Genomic DNA, 18,040 nt, shown 5'->3' with positions numbered 1-18,040 from the left:
CGCTATGCGGACACCGACTGTGGGGTCAGCGGCGCCTGGGGTAGGCGGGAGCATTCAGGCAGCCGAATAGACGGAGCGGGGTCCTCCACCGCCGCCATCTTGAGAAGGTCGCATCGCCACATTGGTGTGGTCCCGGTAATTTCCGCCCTTCTTCGCCCGACGCGGCAATGGCGGGGAGTCCGGGGAGCAGCGCGGCCGGGCCGGGGGCACCGGGGCGGGTGCTGCGGGCTCGGAGGTGAGCGGGGAACGGGGACAGTCCCGAGCGGACGGTGGGGGCCGCGGGGGATCGGTATTCCGGCCCAGGGATGGGTGTCCCGGGACAGGGGTGGGGGTCCCGGCCCAGGGATGGGTTGCTGGACTATCTAATAAGATTATATAACGATCATACAAGGAGAACTATGTAAAAAATCCTCCCTTGTTACCCTTCTCCCAGCCCCGCTGTGTTTTCAGGATCCTGGGGGCAGAGTTTGGGTCTGGACAAGGCTCTCGGGCACAGGGTGGGATTCTTGGGGTGCAGGACGAGGATGTGGACTCGATGCTCCCTGCGGGTCCCTTCCAGCCCAGGGAATGCTGCGATCCTGTGCCTCTGGGGGTGAAAGAAAGGGGATCGGTGGGGTTTTTGCCCGCTGTGTTCACGGCCCCGCCGGCTCCGGGCGGGTTAAAGGCGCAGCTGCCCCGAGACAGCGGGACCGGCCGGGGCTGCTCGCTCCCGGTGCTGCCGCCTTGTGGGGAGAGCCCGGCACTGCAGCCCGGAACGGCGCTGGACACGGGATCGGCGTGGAACAGCAGCCCAGGGAATGCTGAGGCGTCCCAGGGAATGCTGAGGTATCCCAGGGAATGCTGAGGTGTCCCAGAGAGGGCTGAGGCGTCCCCTGCCCGGGGCACTCGGCAGCAAATCCCTGATGTTGAGCGGAAAAAGGAAAGTTCTGGGTTAGTGGGAGGAGGTTTCTGGAATGGAGTTGGGACAGGTGCTGATCCACGCAAGGAATCACGGGGTGGTTTGGCTTGGAAGAGCCACCAAGATCATTTACGCTCTGTTTGTTGTCCGATTCCGCAGCAAAGAACATCCAGAACTGGCACCTCACCCTCACGGACAGCAGGAATGTCTTGCATGGCTCTTGTTTTGGAATGGGAAGGGCCGTTGGGAGCTCTGGCAGGAGCAGGTAAGAACAGAAATGGGATCATTCCGGCTGCTGCTGGAGGTGGTTTTCTCCTTTCAGGCTGTTCTTCTGATTGATCCTTTCACAGCACTGTTCCAGGGCACAATTGAGGGTCATTCCAGGAATTTCAAACCAGATGAAAACTGGTGGGGAAAAAATGTGAACCTGATCCATTTCTGGTAATTCCAAGCTTCTCCCACAACACCGTTCCAGGGGAAAGCTGATGAAAGGGTGAAGATGCAGAGGAGCAAGTGCTGTAAACCCCCCTGGCACTCTGACAGAGCAGACCTTGCAGTACTCGCAGCAGATCTCTTGGAGAAAGTGTGGGATGGCAAGGTTTTCCGGGAAAGCAAAAGGAGGGCAGAGATGAGGGAATAGGCTTCCAGTTATTCCTTTAGCTGAAAGCCTGGGGGAATTGAGAGGGGCCACAAGAACTGTTTGTGTAGGAAAATGGGAGTTTGGGGGCTGAATCGGAGTTTCTCTCTGGGGCATTTTTGAGGGAAAAGCTGAGGTGCTGTTTAAGGGAGGGAATGCACATTTTTGGGGTGGAAAAGGTTTAATCAATATTGTAGAGGAAGTAAAATGTTGGGGGTAAAAGTGGATGCAATCTGGAGGGGACAGAAGGAATATTTTGAAGGCAAAATGGGGAACTCAGTAGTGGACAGAGGGGGAACATCTTGGAGGCAACACTTGACAAACTCTCTGGGGTGGAGAACGAAGACATTGAGGGAAAAATGAGGTGGTGAGCAGTGGGCACGTAGGGAAGGTTGTGGGGGTAAATCTTGAGAAAAGCCCCGTGGTATTCAAGAAATTCTTGGAATCAGGACGGAGGAATTCAGCGGTGGAAAAGCAGGGGAATTTTGCGGGGGTAAAACTTTAAAAGATCTAAGAGTTGAGAGTGAGTGTTTTTAGGTGAAAAGGATGTCTTGTTGAAGTTGGGCATCTGGATTGTGGCATTTATGGATCAGAGGGTGTGTTTCCAGAAAGTAGAAGATAAAGAAGACTCCCAAAGCCTCGGTAGCTGTGTTAAGAAATCCCTGCCAGGGAAGAAAGGTACCTAAACCTCCTAGAAGTAGGGACTAATTAGCATGGGAAGGGAAAAACCCAGCCCAGTGGGAGAGAGCAGGCCGGGTAAGGGAAGAGAAGGATGCCCTTAAGAAGAAGCAGGGAAGGGGAATTTCTCGGTTTGCTAAAACGTATCCAAAAGTTTGGAATCTGGGTCTGTGTGGAGGCCGGGATTTTCTCGGCCACATCCAGAGCCCAGCACTAGGAATAAAGTAATTCCAGGCTTTACAACGCCAAAAATGCAGTACCAGAGAGTTCGGTTGTCCCGAGGACTTGGGGGATATTTGGCAAAAATTTCTGGGGGCCCAGGCTGGACCGAGCTTTTCACACTCCCCAGATTCACGGGATCGGGGATTCCAGCGTGCCCTGCACGGGTTTTTCAGGGAAGTCCCAAATCCGTGTGAGCACGAAGCAGAATCCCCGGGGAGCTGAAGGCAACGGGATATTTCTTGGGAATTTTGAAGGATTAGGTGAGTCCTCAGTGTTAGGTTGGAATGAACGCAAATTGTCCGGGAGTTGCTGGTTTAGGGATGGCCAGGTCTGGATTTGGATTTGTGGGCACCGAGCGTTCCTTGTGTCAGCTTTAGGTCTGGGTTGGTGGGAATTGTCGGAGAAAAGAGAAGGGAATTGCAATGCAGAGCTCCATTCCTGGAGAAAGGATCAGGATGGGAGAGGAAAGGCTGTGGAGCTGCTGGGAGCTCCTGGAGACCAAAAGGATCTGAGGTCCGGAGGCAAAAGCTGTGGAACAAAGGCTGAAAAGGGTGCGGGGTGGGGCGGGAGGGGGAGGAGGGCACCGCGGGGGGTGGGGGGAAAGAGGGAAAGGATCCCTGCTCCGGGAATCCAGCAGGGGCCAGGAGAGGATCATTTTCCATCCACTGCTCTCAGTGGAATCCTAATAAGGAAGGTCGAAGGAAAGTGATTCATTTGTTTGTTCTTAGGTTTGGAATGAAAGGTGCTCTTCCAGAGGGGAATATTCACCTGTTAAAATTCTGTTGGATCCAGGAAAAGAGGGAGGCAGCAGCTGGGGAATGAACGGGTGGATTTTTGGCGGATACAGGCAAAGGCATGGGCAGGGGCACTTAGGTAAAATACACTTCATGGGCAGCACCAGGAAAAGCCTCAACTGCCCTTTTTTTCCAAGCTCTGACATTCCAGAGGAGTAAGCAGCGGTCAGCACATCGCTCTCTAGAATTCCTTGGATGGCCAGTGCTTTGTTGGGAAGAGGTGACATTTGGAAAGGAACAAATCCGGGGATATAATTCCTGATAGTGAGGCCCAGGTTTTGATATCCTTCCAGCACCCGAACGCAACAGAGGGAATGCTGGAGGAGGAGGTGGAAAACGCTGTCGCTCCGTTGGTGGAATTCCTGGGAAATGGAAAGCAGCAGAAGCAGCAAGAGCAGAGTTGGAAGCAGGCTCCAGCCGGGTAAGGCAGCCACCAAATCCTTTGGAATTAGAACTGGGCAGGGGTGGGAAGAATTAATTGTTACATTCGTAGCCCATGGATTCCTGAGCAGGATCCTGGCAGGGAAGACTGCAGGGATCGGCCTGGGGACTGTTCCCGGCTGGGGGCAGCGAGGCTTGGAATTGGCTGGAGGGAAGAAAGGGGGATCCTTTGAGCACAAGGATCAGCTGTGAAATATGGAGATGGCATCAGACAATTCCTCGGGAGGGTTCGGTTCCTGGGCCAAATGGATCTCCTGCCTTGTGAAGGAGCTCAGAGATCTGGGAAGAGCCCAACCAGCGCAGGGAAAGGACTGGCAGATAAAACTGCTGGGGAACGGTGGGGAAAAGCATCCGAACAGGGGGCCTCGTTTTGTACAGGAATGGTACAAAAAATTGTCCGAAAGAGCAGGAATCCAATGGGATTTACATGTTCCTTGGAGACCACATTCCAGTGGGAAGTCTGAGAGACGGTAACAAAACCTAAAAAGGCAAATGAGCCTAATCTGCCCAAAGCCTCCAATGGCAACATTCCCTGGCATTGCTGAGGAATTCAGCCGAGCTCCAAGCAAAAGGTGAGCCCCTATGGAATCCTTTCTGGGAGACCCTATCCAGCTGGGACTCTTCCTGGAGAAGGCCATGGGATATGGGTTATCCCAGGTCCAGAGAATATGTAATTTCCTGGGGAAAAACACTTGGATCACTGCATCACTTATTGTTTTAGGCTCACCAGTCACCCGGGCTATCCAAGTCCGTCCTCCCCAGCGGGGAGAGCGGGAGCGCGTCCGGACATGGAGAATTTCTGGGAGAGCCCGGGAGAAGGAAGAAGGCTCCAGCTTCACAGATCTGTGTCATAACCCATCCTGTCGGCCGCTCCTGTTTAAACCTGGTGGATTGGGCCTCTTGGATTCAACCTGAGCAGCGCTAATTGCTGGGAATGAAGCAGCCTTTGGTACTTCTTTTCCACAAAACCTCTCCATCCTGCCCTTCAATCCTGTTGCAAACACGGGAAAAACCTAAAACTCTGGTTTTTTCCCCCTCACTCCTTTTCACTTTGCCTCCTCTTTTCTTGCAGGCTTTGGGCTATCCAGGCTTGGATGTGGATTAGGCAGAGCACCCTGTAAGCTCAGCTCCAGGTGGGATTGCAGCGGTGTTGGAAGCACCAGGGATTCTCCCAAGGTTTGGTGTGAGGAGCTGCATCTTGGGAGGGGCTGGGATTTTGTGCACTTCTGGCTGTCCAGGTACAGGGATGGGTTCCTGGGCGATCTAATGATATTATATAACGATCGTACAAGGAGATCTATATAAAAAATCTTCCATTGTCATCCTTCTCCCAGCCCCGCTGTGTTTTCAGGATCCTGGGGGCAGAGTTTGGGTCTGGACAAGGCTCTCGGGCACAGGGTGGGATTCTTGGGGTGCAGGACCAGGATGTGGACTCGATGCTCCCTGCGGGTCCCTTCCAGCCCAGGGAATGCTGCGATCCTGTGCCTCTGGGGGTGAAAGAAAGGGGATCGCTGGGGTTTTTGCCCGCTGTGTTCACGGCCCCGCCGGCTCCGGGCGGGTTAAAGGCGCAGCTGCCCCGAGACAGCGGGACCGGCCGGGGCTGCTCGCTCCCGGTGCTGCCGCCTTGTGGGGAGAGCCCGGCACTGCAGCCCGGAACGGCGCTGGACACGGGATCGGCGTGGAACAGCAGCCCAGGGAATGCTGAGGCACCCCAGGGAATGCTGAGGCGTCCCATGGAAGGCTGAGGCGTCCCCTGCCCGGGGCACTCGGCAGCAAATCCCTGATGTTGAGCGGAAAAAGGAAAGTTCTGGGTTAGTGGGAGGAGGTTTCTGGAATGGAGTTGGGTCAGGTGCTGATCCACGCATGGAATCACGGGGTGGTTTGGCTTGGAAGAGACCACCAAGATTATTTATGCTGTTTGTTGTCTGATTCCACAGCAAAGAACGTCCAAAACTGCCACCTCACCCTCACGGACAGCAGGAATGTCTTCCATAGCTCTTGTTTTGGAATGGAAATGGCTGTTGGGAGCTCTGGCAGGACCAGGTAAGAACAGAAATGGGATCATTCCGGCTGCTGCTGGAGGTGGTTTTCTCCTTTCAGGCTGTTCTTCTGATTGATCCTTTCACAGCACTGTTCCAGGGCACAATTGAGGGTCATTCCAGGAATTTCAAACCAGATGAAAACTGGTGGGGAAAAAATGTGAACCTGATCCATTTCTGGTAATTCCAAGCTTCTCCCACAACACCGTTCCAGGGGAAAGCTGATGAAAGGGTGAAGATGCAGAGGAGCAAGTGCTGTAAACCCCCCTGGCACTCTGACAGAGCAGACCTTGCAGTACTCCCAGCAGATCTCTTGGAGAAACTGTGGGATCACAGGGTTTTCCAGGAAAGCAAAACGAGGGCAGAGATGAGGGAATAGGCTTCCAGTTAAGAATGGTTTGGTGGGTGTAGGAATGATTCTTGTATGTGTGATGCTTCCCTTTTTATTCCTGAATAATTAAAAAATTCTTGCTTTAATAAACCATTTAAATTTAGGAATTTAAATTTGAGAGGGAACAGTGCAAAAATAATACCGGGGGAGGTCATGGAATGATGGAATGGTTTGGGTTGAAAGCCCCATCTCTGAGCCTGTTCTGGGCAGGCTCCTGCCCATCGGCCACTCGGTGCAGGTGGACATGGAAGTCATGGAGGCGTTCAGGGAACGCTGATTGTTTTTCCCTGCCTCTGGCAGTCAGGTCATTACAAAGACTAATTGACCTCTTCCAGTGGGGAGACATTTGAACAAGAGGTGCCAAAAAGAATTGGAGCTTCTGCACGATGAAATCTGCAAGAATCCAACTTAAAATCCCCCCTGGATGGTCACCGGTGCGATTCCCACGGACTGGTCACCTTGGCCAGGAGTGTCCAATCCTGCTGTCAATGCACTGGACCAGGATGTCATTTTCATTTCATGTAAAGACCCTCTGGGTGCCCCCCAGTCACTGGAAGGACCGGACTGGGCTCCCAGGGCAGTAATTCCAGGTGTTCTCTTCATGGGAATAGCACAGGGGCCTTCCCCTTGCCCAGAGGAGCAGCCAGTGCCTCCCTCAGTCCACAAATCCCCAGGACAGAACACAGAGAAAGTAACAGGAATATGGAAATCCCCCACAGTGGGAGATTCTGGTGCTCTGGATTAAATTTTGGATTTATAATGTTAAAGGGAGGGGGGTGTGGAGGGGTTTTTCTCCCTCTCCTGTTCATTATTGTTACCACTGCTCTTGTTGCTCTCACTGTTATTATGTGTTGTCATTAATCTCAAATGATTGTATTTGTCTTGGTTTCCATTCTTAAACTGTTCTGAGCTGGAATTTTGTCTCTGGTCTCTTCCCCATCCCACGGGGGGTGAGGGAGCAGCTGCTGGTGCCCAGCTGGGGTCCAGCTGTGGCCCCGGGCACTTCTGGGGGCTCCGAACCCGAGGGACAGGAGCGGTTTTGGGCTCACAAAAAGAGACCCAGTGCTGCGTTTCGGGGGCTCAAAAGCAGGCGCAGAGCTTAAAAGCAGAGACTAAATCCTGCATTGTGGAGTCCTATTACCGCAGGCCGAGGCCCTAGGGTATATCACTGTGTCCCGCAGCCGCAGGGAGGAGGAGGAGGAGAGAAGATCCAGCAGGCAGGAATTGTGCAGCAAGATTCATTTCTTTAATTATTTTACAAACTCTATTATAGACTTTTTTCTTCATAGTCTAATTGGACAAACGATCAGCCTCCCCTTGGGGGTGATTGGCTAAAATCCTAAACATCCACTCTCAAAATATTTTTCTACTGTACCATTATCAAGACTTTTCAAGGTTGCAGGTGGTGGTTTGGTTGTTTACATTCCCTGCCACCTCTTCTGTGAGAGAGAGAAGTCTCTCACAGACTTAGAAAATAGCAAGAGAACCCTTGCTAACAGCATTTCTCTATCTAAAGAGTCCTGAGAGCAGGCTGGTATGGCCAGAGCTGGGACTCAGAAACAGTGACTAAATCCTGTTTTCAGGGCTTGAGGAAGAGAATGAGTCCTGTGTGTTTGGGCTCACAAAGAGAAACTGAAGTGCTGCGTTTTGCTGGACCTGAATTAAAGCCTAAATGCCGTGTTTTGATGCTCAAAGCGGGCTCTTCGGGCCAGGGCGAGTCTGTGTCTCTGAGCTCCGAGTCCTGCCTTAGGCACAGCCCGAAGCCGGGCTCCCCGGCCTCACGCAGAGCTCGGGAGCAGCGACTCAGCGCCGCGTCCGGGGCTGGCGGCAGAGCCCGGGGCCGCGTCGTGGGGCCCAAGGCGGGCTCCGGGAGGGGCTCAGGGCTGAGCGGAGCCCGGCCCGGCGCGTCGGGCCCGGCTCGGGATCCCGGGGCTGCCCGGGCGCTGGCACAGCCCCGGCTCCCCGCGGAGAGCCGGCCGGAGCAGGAGCGGCAGCGCCGGGCTCGGCCCCAGCGCCCGTCCCGGAGCGGCTCCTCCCGGTCCCGATGCCAGCCCCAATCCCGCCGGGGAAGAGGCGGCGCCGCCCGGGACCCGCAGCGGCCGCCGGCAGGACCCGGAGCCCCGGTCCCAGGAGCGGCCCCGGTGCGCGGGGCGGGCCCGGCCCGGGAGAGAGGGGCGGGGCCCCGAGCGATGGAGCCGCCCCCGGGCAGGGCAGGGCGGGCCCCGGGGCCGGGCGGGGCCGGGGCTCTGGGGCGGTCCCGGGCGGGGCCGGGGGCGCGGCTTCAGGGGCGGCCCCTAATCCGGCTCAGGTGCGCGGGGCGGGGTCCGCACAGGTGCGCGGGGGCCCCAGCGCGGCTGCGCGGGGCGGGGCCGAGGGGATTTAAGGCCCGGAAATCGCCCCCGCCGCCATTTGCGCGCTCAGAAGTCGGTGAGGCTGCCGCCGGGCCGGGCTCCCCCTCTTTCCTCCCCCTCTTTCCTCCCCCTCTTTCTCCTGCCCCTATCCTCCTCCTTCTTCCCCCGCTTATCACCTCTTTCCTACCCCCCCAGTTCTTTCTCTCCCCCACACCCTCCCTTTCCCTCCCAGCCCCCCTCCTGCCCTCTCCCCAGCGCCCCCCACCCTCTCTCCCTGCTCCCCTGCGCATCCCCGACCCCCCCAGCCCTCCTTTGTCCCCCAGCCCTCCTTTCTCCCCTCTCCGTACCCCGCTCCCCAACCCGACTCCCCTCTCTTCCCCTTCTCCCCCTCCTCTGACCATCATCCCTCGCCCTCACCCGGCCTTTCCCTTCCCCCCTCGTTCTCCCCAACGCACCCCGACTCCTCTCCCTACCCTATCTCATTCCTTCCACCTCCCCGTGTTCCTGTTCCCGCTTTCCCCCTCTGCACCTTGACCCCCCCCCACCTGTGCTCCGTCCTCGTCCTCCCCCCCCTCCTTTCCTGTCCCCCCACCCCGCCTCTCCCTGCACACCCCGAACCCCCCACCTGCCCTCCTTCTTTGACCCCCTCTGCTCCCTTATTCCCGTCCTCTGTCCCGTCTTTCTCCCGCAGCCGCGGGGCTCGGGGCGCCGGAGAATAAAGCCCAGAGGGCCGGAGCCCGGCGCCCCTGCCCTCGCTGGAGCCCCACACGGGGCCGGACCCGCTCGGCGGGTCCCCTGTGCAAACAAGAACACCGCCGGGGCTCCGGCTTTCCACACACACACTGGGGATCCCCTCCTCAGGAGGGGGTCCCGGGAGGGGGGGGTGGGTTTCAGGGAGGGTGGTGGGTTGGGGTGGGCCCCCTCCGGAGGAGGGGGTCCCGGGGGGGGTGGGTTGGGGTGGGCCCCCTCCGGAGGAGGGGGTCCCGAGGGGGGGGGTGGGGGGGGGTGGGGGGGGTGGGCCCCCTCCGGAGGAGGGGGGTCCCGGGAGGGGGTCAGGGTGGGCCCCCTCCGGAGGAGGGGGTCCGGGGGAGGGGGGTGGGGCGGAGGGGGGACTTTCCCCCCCTCCAGTCCCCGCCCCCTCTCCCGGACCCCCTCCTCCGGACGGGGCTCCCCCAGGCCCCCTCCCCGGGGCCTCCTCCTCCGGACGGGGCCCCGGGGGGGAGGGAGGGGGGCGGGTGGGGTGGGGGGGAAGCAGAGGGGGTCACGTCACTCTGCAGCATGAACAGACATAGAGACCACAGGCTAAACCAACAGCCCCTCCCGTCGAGCCCCCCCACCCCACCCTCCCTCCCCCCCGGGGCCCCGGTCCGGAGGAGGGGGTCCCGGGGAGGGGGCCGGGGGGAGCCCCGTCCGGAGGAGGGGGTCCGGGAGAGGGGGCGGGGACTGGAGGGGGGGAAAGTCCCCCCTCCGCCCCACCCCCCTCCCCCGGACCCCCTCCTCCGGAGGGGGCCCACCCTGACCCCCTCCCGGGACCCCCTCCTCCGGAGGGGGCCCACCCAACCCACCCCTCCCCGGGACCCCCTCCTCCGGAGGGGGCCCACCCCAACCCACCACCCTCCCCGAAACCCACCCACCCCTCCCGGGATCCCCTCCTCTGGAGGGGGCCCACCCCAACCCACCACCCTCCCTGAAACCCACCCACCCCCCCCCCCCGGGACCCCCTCCTCCGGTGGAGGGGGCCCACCCTACCCCAACACACCCCCCTCCCTGAAACCCACCCCCCGCCCCGGGACCCCCCTCCTGAAGAGGGGATCCCCAGTGTGTGTGTGGAAAGCCGGAGCCCCGGCGGTGTTCTTGTTTGCACAGGGGACCCGCCGAGCGGGTCCGGCCCCGTGTGGGGCTCCAGCGAGGGCAGGGGCGCCGGGCTCCGGCCCTCTGGGCTTTATTCTCCGGCGCCCCGAGCCCCGCGGCTGCGGGAGAAAGACGGGACAGAGGACGGGAATAAGGGAGCAGAGGGGGTCAAAGAAGGAGGGCAGGTGGGGGGTTCAGGGTGTGCAGGGAGAGGCGGGGTGGGGGGACAGGAAAGGAGGGGGGGGGAGGACGAGGACGGAGCACAGGTGGGGGGGGGGTCAAGGTGCAGAGGGGGAAAGCGGGAAGAGGAACACGGGGAGGTGGAAGGAAAGGTGGGAGACAGAGGGGGAGGATTGAGGGCAGGTGGGGGAAATTGGGAGGGGAAGGGGAGCAGGGTGAGGGGGCAGGGGGGACGCGGGATGGGGGGGGGGAGGAACGGTGGAGGAGGGGGGGGGGATGGAGGGGTAGGGCAGGGTTGAGGCGTGTAGGGGGAAAGGGAGGGGGGATGGGGGGGACCGGGCCGGGGGGGAGGGAGGGGAGGGCTAGGGGGGAGAGGGGGGGGGGGTTGGGGGGGGGGGGTGTAGGGGGTGGGGGAGGGGAGGCAGAGGGGGAAGAACAGAGAGGGTTAGAAGAAGAGAAGCAAACACAAATATAAAGAAAAAGAAATACAGAGACACAGAGATATAGAAATATAGAGATATAGAACCCGGTCCGGCCGCAACCTCTCCCACCGAGCACCGAGCGCGCAAATGGCGGCGGGGCCGATTCCCGAGGCTTAAATCCCCTCGGCCCCGCCCCGCGCAGCCGCTCTGGGGCCCCGCGCACCTGTGCGGACCCCGCCCTTCACACCTGTGCCGGCCCCGCCCCGCCCCGCCCGCGCCTGTAAATGCCGGCGGATCCGCGCCCGCTCCGCTTTGTGCGCTGGATGCTCATTCTGCTCGTCCCGGGCTGCGGCGGGACCGTCGTTCGGAGCGCTGTGCGGAGCCCGGCCCCGGGGGCTGCTCCCGGCGCTGCGCCGAGCCCGAGGCGCTGAGGTGGGACCGGGAACGGGGTCCGGGGATTCGGGTCCGAGTCCTGTCGGTGTCTGCTGGGGGTCCCGGGCCGAGCCGCTTGTCCCTCGGCGGGCGGGGTGTGGCTCCCGGGCTCGGAGAACTGAGGTGGGATTGGGGATGGCATTAGGGATCGGGATCGCCGCGGCTGGTTAAAAGCCGCTCCGGGATTGGCGCTGGGGCCGAGCCCGGCGCTGCCGCTCCGGCTGCGGCCAGCGCGGGGCTGCGGTCCCGCCGGAGCTCCGGCTACGGTCCCGCCGCGGCCGCGGGGAGCCGGGGCCGTGCCGGGCGGGCGGCGCTTCCCCGGAGCAGGCGCTGGATCGCGCCTGGAAGCGGGCGGGGCACGGGGACCGCCCGTGCTGGCCCCGGCACCCCCAGAGGCCGCCGCTCCCGCAGCGCCGCCCGCCCCGTGGGGCGGAACCGGAGCGGCGGCGCTCCCGGCCCGGGCCCGCCCGCAGCCCCCGCGGGGACGCGCAGCTCCCCCAGCCCCGGCGCTGCCGAGGCCGCCGCACCCCCTGCGCAGAGCAGCGCCCGCCTCCCCCCGCCCCGGGGCCGCTCCCCCGGGGGCCTCCCGCCCGCCGCGCCCCCGCCCAGCGAGCGCGGCTGCAGCGCCGCGGCCGGGAGGAGCCGCTCCCCCGGGCCGGGCGCTGGCGCCGAGTCCGCTGCTGCCGCTCCTGCTCTGACTGCGCCCGCTCTGGGGCCGGGGCTCGGGCCGCTCAGCCGGTACCTGATGCTCTCCTTCCCCCCCCCCCCCCCCCACTTTCTCTGCGCCTTGCACTCTCTAGTGCAAAAACCTCTGGCTTTGAAAGTCCAGTGGAAACTGTTTCTCCTTTATTTCCAGAGCACAGCATCTCCTGAGTGGGAATGGATACACAAGGAGCACCAAGTCGAACCCTTATGTGAATGCCTCATCTGGGCCTTGAACCCACACCTGGCCATTCTTAGCACCCTGCTCCAACCAAGCCAATCTCAGCTCCTGCCAATGTCCTGCCTGGCATGGCAATGCCAAGTGCCAGCAAGGTAATTCCTTTGCAAATACAGCTCCTTCTTTTATGCTAATGCTGCTTTACACCCCAGCCCCTGCCATGGCCACAGGGCAGAGCTCCATGGCCAGCACCTGATCATGGAACACCACAGGTGATCGCTTGGGGGACAGTACAAAACTCTTCCCATAGCCCTGATTTCCTGCCCTTTCCAGGATTTCCCCAACAGCTGTCAAGGTGCTCATTCCATGTCCCTTTCCAGGGAGAAAGAAGCAAGGCAAGTCCTGAGGGTTCACTTGCTCCATGGCCAAAGTTCTGGAGAGTGTCAGAGCTGCTCCTGCCTGCAGAGGGGCATTTCCCGCAGGTGAGTGTTCACAGGCCAAAATCACAGTGGCGGCTGAGGCAGCTTTTGTGGCCCAGAGCTGCACAGAGCTCTCAGTGACTCCTGCTCGTTGCCAGGAGTGTTCCTTGGTGCTCCTTCTGTGTGTCCCAGCTGGCAGGGAACGGGGGGAGGGAGAAGGCCAGCAGCCCCAGGAAGGGAACCAGCAGCTCTTGTGCTTTGGATTTGCAGAGAGGAGCTGTGCCTGCAGTGTCCTGCCTGTGGCACACAGCATGCCAAACACACATCCCGGGAACGGGCACTGGGCTGCCTGGGCAGCGCTGGGATGGACATGGATAAAGGGCGGCCCCTCGGCCAGGGGCTGCTCTGAACAGGCACCCGGAGATGCTTCGGCCCCGACAGACCCCACTGACGCCCCAAAAATACCCCAAGGAACAGCTGGCACCGGGGAATGTCGGCACGGGCTGTTTGCAGAGGGGCTCAGACAGCAATTCCCGCTGCCGACCTCCCACACACCTGCCAGCTATGTCCCAGCCACCCAAAATGCCTTCCCTTCCAGCCTGAGGACATCATCCCTCAGCAGCGTTAAAGCCAAGGCAAGCTTCCCCCACAGCAATGAAATGCCAAGCAATGCCCTCAGAGATGCCTTCAAATGAAAGGTCAGAGGCAGAGAAATCTCTTTGGATTGAGTTGGCAGGTTTTGGGGAACCAGCTGGAACTGCACAACTGATGGAAAGCTTTCACAGGTGGCTCACACTGCAGGTGCCCTGAAGGCAGGGATGTGCATCCCTTTCCTGAGGGAAAAGAACTTCCAGAGGCTCTGCAATGAAATAGCTCCTGCAGGGAGAGAACTCCTCCCATGGGCACAGGGGCTGCCTCAGCACGGGCTGGGAGCGCGTCCGGCCAGCGCCTTCTCCTGCTTCCAAATATCACCTGGAGCCCGAGCTCGGGGGGTGCAGGCAGCTGAATTCCAGGGAACTCTGTCAGGTGCCCCAGGGACATGGTGGGGGGGGCTGGGGGATGAGGGTTACAAACAGCAAATTCTATGGAACATGAAGCTGTCCTTGCCCTGACCCTGCTGAGCTTCCCTGGAAGCTCTGCTACTTCCTGACACCTGCTGTTAAATAGGCAGCTCTGCATGGGAATATCCATGCTCCAGGAGGCACTAGGAGGCTATTCCAGTGGCAATTCAGGGCTTTGGGTAGAATTCATGTGAACTAGCAAAGCCTAACCCCAAATCTGGGCACCACACAGGGAACAACCTTTGTGCTGCCCTGGCAGCCAAAGCCCCTGGGCTGGGAAATGTCAGCAGGCAAATGGATAGAATGATTTAAATCCCAGCATCCCCCAAAGGGACAATCCACTCACCTCCCTTTGCTCCCAAAGTGTCCACTCTGTTCCCCACAGGTGCCCTGGGGATGCCAGGGAGGTCCCTTTGCCCACAGTGCCTTTCTCCTGCCCCTCTCCAGCCCGAGGCCTCTTCTCCCTTCCCTGCCAGCTGCTGCCAAGGAAGGAGGACACAGTGAGTCCTGAGTTCACCTCCAAATAGTCCTTCCCTCACCTTGAGATGATCTGAGACTTTACCCCCAAAATGTCCCCATCTGTCTCCTTCTGAGTTCCTCATTTTTTACAAGGAAGCATTCTTTCTCTGCTCTGGAGATTACCACAAGATTTGCCCCCAAAACTTTCCCCACCTGTCCACTACCTCTTTCCTCATTTCCACCTCAATATTCTCATTCTTTACCCTACAGACACTTTCAATTTTTACCCCTCAGAACTTCCCTACCTGGCCATAAAACCTCAGTTTACCCCATCAAGTGCATTCTCTCTGCTACAGATCACCTCAGATTCTACCCCCGACATTTTCTGTACCTCTCCACCACGGAGTACTTCATTTTTACTTCAAAATACTCCTTTTCTACCATGGAGATTCCCTCAAGTTTTACCCCTCAGATTTACCCACCTGTCCACAGCAATTCCCTCAGTTTACCTCAGGATGCTCCTGCTCTCTCCTAGAGATGACCTCACATTTTACCCCCTCAATTTTCCCTACCTGCCCAATTCTGATCACCTCCTTTTTACCTCAAAATAGGAGTTCTTTCTTCTACAGATTAACTAGGATTTTATGACCAAAATGTCTATTTTGTCCCCTGTATACTGACCAGATTGTAAAACCAAAACCACGCAAGTTCTGTCTGTCTTATCCCCAAAATGTTCATTCTGTCCCCTACAAATTAGGTCCGATTTTTTTCTCAAAAACACTTACTGTTCCTCCATAATTACCTCAGGGTTTGCCCCCCAAATTCTACCTCCTCTTGACTACTGGTCACCTCATTGCTTCCTCAATATGTTCATTCTCTGCCCTACAGATCTTCCCACGTTTTACACCCCAAATTTCCTTGCCTAGCCCCAGTGACTGCCTCAGTTTATGTCAGTGTGTCATACTCTCCCTAGAGATTACCTCAAGTTTGACCCCCAAAATTTTCCTTAACTGTCCACAACTTATTACCTCATTTTTACCTCAAAATATTCATTCTCAACCTCTAGATTATTTCAAGTTTTACCCCCCCAAAATTCCCCTACCTGTCCACTACTGATTCCCTCTTCTTCCTTCAATATTTATTTACTTTCTACCACATAGCTTCTATCAAGATTTACCACCAAAGTTTTCCATCTGTCTACTACTGATGACCTCATTTTTACCTCAACATGTTCTTTCTACAGCTTATTTAATGTTCTTTTTACACAAGTTTCCCTACCTGCCCACAACTGATTCCCTCATGTTACCTCAGTGTGTTCATGCTCTCCCCTAGAGATTAGCTCAGATTTTCCCCACATGCTCAGTACTCATCACCTCATTTTTCCCTCCAAGTGATCATTCTCTGCTCTTGAGATTTTGTCACGCTTTGCCTCCAAAATTTTCTTTATTTGTCTACTCCTCTATGCCTATGCCAAAATATTCATTCTGTCCCCTACAGGTTACATCAAGTTTTACCCCCCAAATTTTCCTTCCTCTACAATATTAACTCTTTTCTGCCCCAAAAATGTGCATTCTCTCTCCTAAACATCACCTCAGCTTTTCCCTCAAAAATGCCACCTCGCTCCCCTCGACATCCCCTCCCATTTTCCTACACAAACAATTCTTGTGTCCCCTCTCAGTCACCCCAGGTTTTCCCAGTGACGAGCTGCAAGGAATTCAGGCAGGGCCAATGACACCAGGGAACAGCTGTAAATTCAGAGGCAGAGAGAGAAGATCTACCAGGAAAGGGGAAAGGTTCAGAAGACATTTCTGCAATTAATTAATTAATAATTATTTCCAGTTCCCCACTGAGAAGAACACAACCTCACAGCTGTTAAGGCCTGACGGTTCCCTGCAGGGAGAGCTCAGCACACGTGCCCGGAGGCAATCCCAGCATCTGAAAGAAAGAAAGAAGCAGCAAAAGGTGATTGCTTCTCTTTCCAAGTTATTTCAAGTGCTCACACCCAAACCAACCTTTGCTCTTGATTCTGGCCGGGTGCATGGTGAGCGGTGGGCACAGGTCATGTCATCCATGCTGATGTGAGTGATGCTTTCTGGGGGAAATCAGCTGATTTCCAAAGTTCCCTTCCTGCCCTGTGCCTGATCTGCACAGGAGAAAACCCCTTCCCTGAAGGGACTTGTGCTCCCTCTAATCCCATTTGCCCAGTCTGTTCCATGGGGATATTGCCAGCCTGGGGCAGCAGAGGCACCCGCAGCTCTCAGCACTCTCTGCTCCAAGCACAGCTCTGGGCTCCTTTGCAGACTGCCTCTGCCGTGGGGTTTTCTCCAGGAGAAGCCAAGGAATTGCTCATGGAAGGGTGGAGATTAAGTTAGCCCAAAGGGAAGCAAAGAATAAGTACTCCAGGAAGAGCCCTTGGGAGCTGCTGGGCTGAGGTGGGAAGGGGACATTCCTTGCCTGCAGGGCCAATACACAACAACCTCCAACCCAAAGCACAGACTGGCAGGTGGGGTCTGACAGCACCACTCTGACAAACCTCCTTGTCATTCTTCCCTGCAGTGACTTTTGCAATCAAACTCTGAAGCTGACAAGCCCAGCAGCTCTGTCCATCCACTCTGGAAGGAAAGGATACTCCAGGGATGAGGCCCATTCCCAGCAAACGCTCCCAACACAGCCCGGAGGCACCGCTGGAGCTCGGGTGTGGGGCTGGGAAGGGCTGCCAGGAGCACGCAGCCCCCAGGTGGGGTGGCAGCGGCAGCAGCAAATTCCCACAGGCTGATGGCACAACAGAGAGACAAAGGCCAGCAGTGGCCACGGGAGGTGCAGGGTTAATTCTGCTCCCTGCCCTGCCCCATCCCTGCAGGAAAGCTCCAGGGGGGAGAGAAACTCTCAGGGTGCCCAAAATGCAGCATCTGTCACCCTGATCCCGCTTCAACTCAGAGTGTGGGGCCAAGCTCCCCCCACAGGTAAACACTGAGCTGACCTGGTCAGGCTCAAACACAGCCCCAGTTCTCACCTCCAGCCTGCTCCTGGGGCTGCTGCCACATTCCTGACAAGGTGCCAAAGGCCCCTTTGGACAGGGCTCTCTCTGTCTCAGGTGCTGGGCACTGCAGGGACCAGGGCAGCCCCCTCTGGGGACAACTGGGGATTCATCCCACACCACGGGCAGGACCAGGGGCCCTCCAGTACAGGCTGGTGGGGCCAGAGCTCCTTGGGTTTGGCTGCTCAAACACCAAAGCTTTTGGCAAAGATGGGACAAGTTAAGTGGGTTTTCCTGCCCTGAGAGAGAGAGGAAATTGTTAAAATTAAGCATGGAAATTAAGTTCACTGTGGAAGTCAAAGGCTCCTGGCTTTCCCACTCCTGTTCTGATTGCTCACTAGAGGGTTTTATCCATAAAAAAATGAGAGGTGGCACCAAATAAAAGAACTCTTTTTCAACATTTTTCCCCTACTTTCTTTCACACATAAAAAGGATGTCCATTTTTACTTAGTGCATTCTTTGCCTAATTTTAACAGAACTGTTTTCCTTCCAGGCCCCACTTGTGGGTTCTTCACTCCTTTGCCATCGGACTTTGGACAAAGGAAGAGAAGGATCGGCTCCACACGGGTGTCATCCAACGGGGAACACCCCCTGTACCAGCCCCAGCCTTCTCCAAGCACGCTGCCTCACTTTCCCCATTCTGGATGCTGGCTCCAATCCAGTCTGAGTTCTCCCCTGTTTTCCATGTCTAAGGACAGGAACTTGTCCTGGTCAGGGTGTAAGGCCTTAAACTGCACATTGATCTGGGGGGCTGTGACTGGGATTCCAGCAGGGAATTCACTGTTTTACAAATAAAAATTATTCCAGGGAGCTGCTGCTTCACCACACAGTGTCAGCAAAAGAGAGAA

At 57.7% G+C, this 18,040-nt stretch overlaps 1 long non-coding RNA gene across 1 annotated transcript; it reads left to right on the top strand.

Annotated features, from left to right (window-relative positions):
* The first annotated feature begins 10,903 nt into the window (after positions 1 to 10,903).
* LOC138107494 (uncharacterized) lies at positions 10,904 to 17,592 on the top strand. The gene is made up of 2 exons (XR_011149556.1): positions 10,904 to 11,336; positions 12,193 to 17,592. It is a non-coding gene; the product is annotated as an uncharacterized lncRNA (long non-coding RNA).
* The last annotated feature ends 448 nt before the right edge of the window (positions 17,593 to 18,040 follow it).

Source organism: Aphelocoma coerulescens, chromosome 3 (assembly GCF_041296385.1).
Source record: "Aphelocoma coerulescens isolate FSJ_1873_10779 chromosome 3, UR_Acoe_1.0, whole genome shotgun sequence".
Lineage (NCBI taxonomy): Eukaryota > Metazoa > Chordata > Aves > Passeriformes > Corvidae > Aphelocoma > Aphelocoma coerulescens.
Note: the sequence above shows the minus strand (reverse complement) of the source record. Positions and strands in the feature narration are given on the sequence as shown.